Below are 6,287 nucleotides of genomic sequence, written 5' to 3' on the forward strand. Positions count from 1 at the left end.
ACCTGCATTGATCTACCAGCAGTGTTTCAAACCTTGGGTAAGCAGTGGTGGGAACCTATGAGCAGATTCTTGGGATGCATACAAAGGGCATTTTTATAGCAGTCTTGTCCATGCTTGTAGAGATGCAATTTATTTTATTAATGACAGAAATTACTCTTGGGATATACTCAAGCCAATGCCCCTGTGGCTACTGAGGGAATATTTCCACTAGGGTCTTTGTTGGAGAAGATCATTTTTGTATCAGAGACCATTCCTTTTGCTGTAGGGTCATCTCCTTCTAGTGAGGATGGAGACTTTGGTCAAGGGGTTATAGAGATTCAGCCCAGGTGGTGATTCTTAGAGGGCCAGCTCCAATTTATACATAAACTACATTTAGCATCAATAGCGACTAACAACGTTCTACTTGTCCGTCTGTCTGTCTTTTGGGATATACTTTGTTCATTTTCACCAGTTTAAATGAGAAATCACTTGACAAACTTCAAGTTTGGAAGAATAAAAGAAATCTTGACAAAGTAATTTGATAAAAAATGAACCCTTATTTTTTAAATAAGGCTACTTATGGGTCTACAGAGTAAGATATATAGATTTACTCTATAGTTTCTTTGTGCTATAAAATCTAGACTGGGAGCTGATAAATTCCTATGAAGAAATCACCAAGACAATACAGGAAAGGTTTATTGATTAAGCTTATCATAGTTCAGAGGCCAAGGCTTATTTCAAAATTGAATCTATGGACTTGGGAAAATGAGTTTACACACTTCTGAAAAACCACACCAATTTCCATAGGTCTTTGGAAATCTTTATATAAATCAATTTAGTAAATTTCCACTGCAAAAGTGGAAAACAATTTTCCATGACCACAAAGACAGGACAGACACAAGGATTCTAAAAACCACACTTTTGTTATATGTCAACATTTTAAATTAAACAACCAAGGTTACTCACTATGTCGTCAACACACATTGCCAGGTTACTACTACATTAAAGCTGAAGGGCATGAGGGTGGCAGTTGTTTTATTATCTACTCAGCTCATATTTCTTGAGTGTCTTGATGTACTATGAGGACAAGATGGCTGTCTACCAAGTGCTAGAGAAATGTGTTTCTAATACGCAGCCAAAGCTGCTCTTAGAGTCAAGTCTAATTTAGTGCCCCACAAGAAGGAACTGAGAAGGTATGTTGTAGGCATTTAAAATACTGTTGAGTGAGAATGTGAAGTCTGAAGTTTCTCCTAAGAATAATAATAGCAACACCATATGTTTAACTTTGGTCTGTGTCACCATGAAAAGAAGTCATTTTCTTATCTTTACAAGTGAAAAAATTATCTTCAGAATTTCTCTATTCAGCCAGTATTCACTGGGTACCAGTGGGCAGTGGTTGTAGTTTCCTGTCCTTTAAAGAGACATTCATGTTCTGACTTGGTCATCATCCAACAACAGAATATACTGCCCTCCCCAGCTCATTTCTTTGTTGGCTTGGCTAGGTGGATAATTGCCCAGCTAAGCACCAATGTCTTTGTAAACATCCCCTTCCTGTCACCTTCAATTTTTCCAAGAGGGGAGAGAAGGAGGTAGCTGATTGGTATAAATGCCAAGGCCATAACAACCCTGATTTACATGAGTATATGAAATGAAACAAAGTGTTAACCAACATCTCCTTTGAAATGGCATTGGGTTGGATTAGCTCAGGAGAGGGCATCCTTAGAGGGAGAAGAGCCATTAATCACTGTCTTCAACAATCCAAGTTGAATATCTTACTGTTTAATTATTTTTAATCTTTTGGAAGTACAGAACCACCCCCAGGGAATTTTCTTTTCTCTGTCCCTCCTACAGAGATGCCTGATCTGGGAGTTGAAGATGTCCTGTGTATCCCTTGAACTGAATCCAAATTCATTACCAATTTACTGTAAAGTATACATAGATGATGTGGCTGCTGGAGGGAGGGAGGAAATGGAGGAAAGGAGAGCTACCATAATAGTAAATATCCAGAGCCAGTTCGAAAAGTTGAAAGGTGATCTTTGACCTTCACATGAGTCATAAAACACTTTATGACTTCTACTCCATTAGCCAAGAATTCTCAAGCTCAACAAAAGGGCTTTGCTAGCTGAAATACCATCTTAACTCAGCCTTACAAGAAGTGCTTATTTGATGTACGTGTTAAACAAGTAAAGTCTTCATTTCTGATTACCTAAGAGTTAATAAGTTTGGATTATTCTGTGTCTATTTGCTAAGCTATGTACTTTACCCAAACACAGAATCAAGTGGGTGCTGAAAAGACCAGATGATTTACTTAAACACATCTTTAAGATAAGATATCCCCCTCTCTCTCTCCCTCTGTGTGTGTGTGTGAGGGGTGGGGGGAGGATGAAGAGCACAAGGAGAATATAGAGGCATAGACAGGAATGCAAAGGCAGGGGGAGATAAATATGTGACAGACACAAAGACAGGGATAGAGAGAGGATAATAACTAAATTTCTATTCACAAGACCCTCAGAAATGAAAATTCTAATAAATAAAACTGTAAGAATCATTAGAATGAAAGATTTGGGGGATACATTTTCTGAAACTGTTTTTCAAGACTTCTGTTTTACCAGTATTTATGTTTTATTTCCAGAGTGCATACATATGTCATGATCATATCCAACCTCCTTCATTCTCCAACTCCTTTCCAGGCCCCCCTCACCACATCTCCTAACCTAATGATCATCATTTTGTTCATTATTTAATGTTAGCCCACTGAGTTCATCTAGTGCTACTATCTCTAGCTTGTCCTGAGACTAACAGAGAGTTCTAGCCATTTCAGTCACCGCATTTAACATGTTAGTTGCCTTCTGAGGAAGGATGCAAGAAGGCCACAGTGGCATTTATAGAAAGCTCAGAAGCTCTGTGATCAAGTTGTCTGGCCACTGAACATGTGTAGAGCCCCAGAAACTAGGATTTTTCTTTCTACATTTTATATCTCTTCCTACGTCTTTAGAATTCTTTACTTCCTGAGCCACAAAATATGACTGGATCCGTTGATTCATAAAGTCTGTTAAAAACAAGTGCCCAGTCTCTTTTCACAGGCATTGGCAGGTGCTGGGTAAAGGATTAAAGGTGGCTACAAGTTCGTCAGCATGCTCTTCCATGAGAGATGAGCTTTTAGTCCCTCTGGACATATTTTGTTAGTTTAACCAATGGATTTTATTGAAAGTTACAGTACGGTAATTAGTGATGGGATAGTTACTTGGGATATGTTGTGGTTAGATTCTGGGAATGTGAGTTTGTATGTATCAATGAACAGGTAATTATTAGAACTGTGAGAAATAGGTAACATGGTGCACAAGAATCTCCTGTGCTTCTGGAGTCAGGCGATACTTGGAAAATATGGTTCCTGTTCAAAGAACTTCCAAATCTACTGAAACTGGCAGTGGAACCAGGTGCGGGTTATTTCAGAAATCAGAGATTAAAACTAGGGAATAATAACTTGGAGGTTAACCCTGACTACACAATAAGTCAAAGGGGCATGTATGTATAAAATATCATGATTAAACAAAACATGGTCCAAAGAACTGCAGTAGTAGTTCTCAGAATTATATCTGGGCTCAAGAAAGTGCCAAGAATTGAATGCTGCAACATCACTGACTCTGTAGACTCTTATGAAGTTGAAGGCTTAACAAGATCCCAAGGTTATTCTTAAGAACAGGACAGAGAGCAGCATGAGCTATAGGAATAGTGAATTTGGAGTTTCTATGACTCAGTCCCTATTCTTGTACAAGGTTCTTAAGGAAGGGTAGGAGTTTGTGCTCCAAAACTCAAACTTTGTTAACCTCATATGCTTCAGTTAAGTATAAGCACATATTAAAGGATTTCACCAGACTAAAATACCTCTCCTTGAGGCCTTCTAGAATATTCCATATTTTGCCAGGCTTTGAAGGTTGGAACCATTGTTTGATAAGTATAGTACAGTCATTAATGCATTAGAACTAATTTTTATAAGGGTACATTTGTTGTGGTAAATAAAAATGAGGTTACCTTTTATCCCACACTAGTGTTGGCATCACTGGGGCCACTTGGCATGTGCTGACCAGGCTGCTACTCTGCCATGCAGTCTGCAAGCCACCCTTTCTATGTAGTCCCTTAGGCAGCTGGTTATCATGCCTGGCACACACACACACACACACACACACACACATAGACATTAACCTACATTTATTTTTCAAATTAGTATATTTTATTAATGATATAAGGTAGTCTCTTCACTTTAGAGGTGCTCAAACCTACTTTTTATCTAATTAAAGAGATACTTGTCTTGGGCAAGAAAGCACATAGATACTTCAAAAGACTTCCGTGAATTACAAAGGAATTGTCCTACCAAAGCATCAGTTGTTTCCTGGGTAGAGAATACCTATATGCTCCTGAGAAAACAAATTCTGTTTACGTTAACAGGACTCTCAGCACTGAAGGCAGGGGTGGTGGTGAGGAGCATGGAGCAGGATCAGACATGATACACACAAGGAGCTGCAGTACAATTAATCGAAATTAACAACAAAGCCAGAGAAAATTACAGTGTGTTTATAATTGGATGTGAAGTGATAGAGCCACAATTTAAAGGGTTTCAGGAGTGCAGTGTGTGTGTGTGTGTGTGTGTGTGTGTGTGTGTGTGTGTGTATGTGTGTGTGTGTGTGTCTGGTATCAGCCATAGAGAAGTTCATGAAAAGCAGAACTACTGCCATGGTTTGGATGTGGTTTCTTCCCATAAACACTTACATTAAACTTTAGTTCCTCAATATAGCAATGCTGGAAAATGGGGCTCTGGGAAGGTATTATTATCTTTCCTAGGAGACTGGTTTCATGAGAACAGGTTGTAAAACAGGTCAGGAATTTTTTTTTTACTACCCCCAGGCCGCTGGCACATGCCTGCTCCTCATTGCCACCCAAGCTGTCACCATGTGGCATTAACTATCCATGTTGCAAAGAAGAATAGATCCTTGCTGAAGGCTGATCTCAAGCTTCTCAGATTTCAGAACTATGAGCTAAATAAAGGCTTTATTATACGTTTCATAGGTACAACTATTCTGTAAGGACACCTCAATTAATCTAAGAGAATGATCTTGTGGAAATGGGATTAACATAATTATTGTTTGGGATATAAAAAGAACTGAATGTGCCTGCTCTTCTCAGTGATTACAAAACCCACATTCTTGAGACCATCACAACCAGAATAAATGCTTTTATTTATTTTAGATACAGTATCTGTAAGTGTCTTGCCTGTTTCTAGGAAAAGTTTGATGCTCATACCACCATTAATATCATCTACATAATAAACTTTCTATTGTGTGGGTTTAGTGATACCAAATTCCTACTTAAGTACATAAAAAGTTACAGTGTCACAACCTGGCATATGAAAAACTCCACAACCCTGTAAACTGTGCCCTTCTGGGCACTTGTCTTGAACATAATATATCGGTTTTATTTTTCTCCTCAAACTCTTTTGTCCACAGTACCTACCCTTTCCACCTAGATCTGACTTCTATCTATTCAAAAATCAACTCAAGCCTCAACTCTCTAATTTTATATTTGCAGTTAGCATCCAAGAAAGAATGTATTTTTTCTGTCTTTCCTGGTTCGCTGACCCCACACACAGAACCTTTACATTCTTGGTCTTTGTGTCCACACCCATCAGGATGGACTTATCTTTTTTCTCTGTGTCCCATCATTCTTGATTTTCCCTCTTGCAGCTCCCAGAGATATCTAGTTAATGGGAAAATACCAGCAAGAAATCAGCAAACAAGAGGAAGTTGAGATATTTCCTAGCTTTCCCCTGTCTGATTGCTTTGAGGTAGGGGTGAAGCATCTAGATCTATGTACCAAAATCCAAAGTTCTTTTCTTTGAGGCAACACTGTGCCTATAACTACCCTTTTTCTCTGTACCACCACACCTGGGTTCACCCTTGAGACAGCCGTGTATCTATAACTACCCGTCTCCCAACTCAGGTCCACTAATGTAGTGGCAGCTCTCAAACAGCTAGCTATGAAGAATTGCTCAGCCCATTTTTATTTACTGAAATGCTGGACATACCTTTAGGAATAGCATAGAATTTACTTCCCAAATTACCAAATTAAACTGGATCACCTGTATTCCACAAGACTCGGATGGACAAACCTACTTTATAAGAAATTTTATGTGACATTTATAATCAGACATTTGGTGTCTGAACTTCCTCACTGAACTGTTAATTAGACCAAGGCTGGTAACAATAGCAGAGACCATTCCCAAGCCCCTCCCACTATGGCTCGAATGTAAAGTT

The sequence above is a fragment of the Micromys minutus genome, assembly GCF_963924665.1.
Source record: "Micromys minutus genome assembly, chromosome: 20".
Classification (NCBI taxonomy): Eukaryota; Metazoa; Chordata; class Mammalia; order Rodentia; family Muridae; genus Micromys; species Micromys minutus.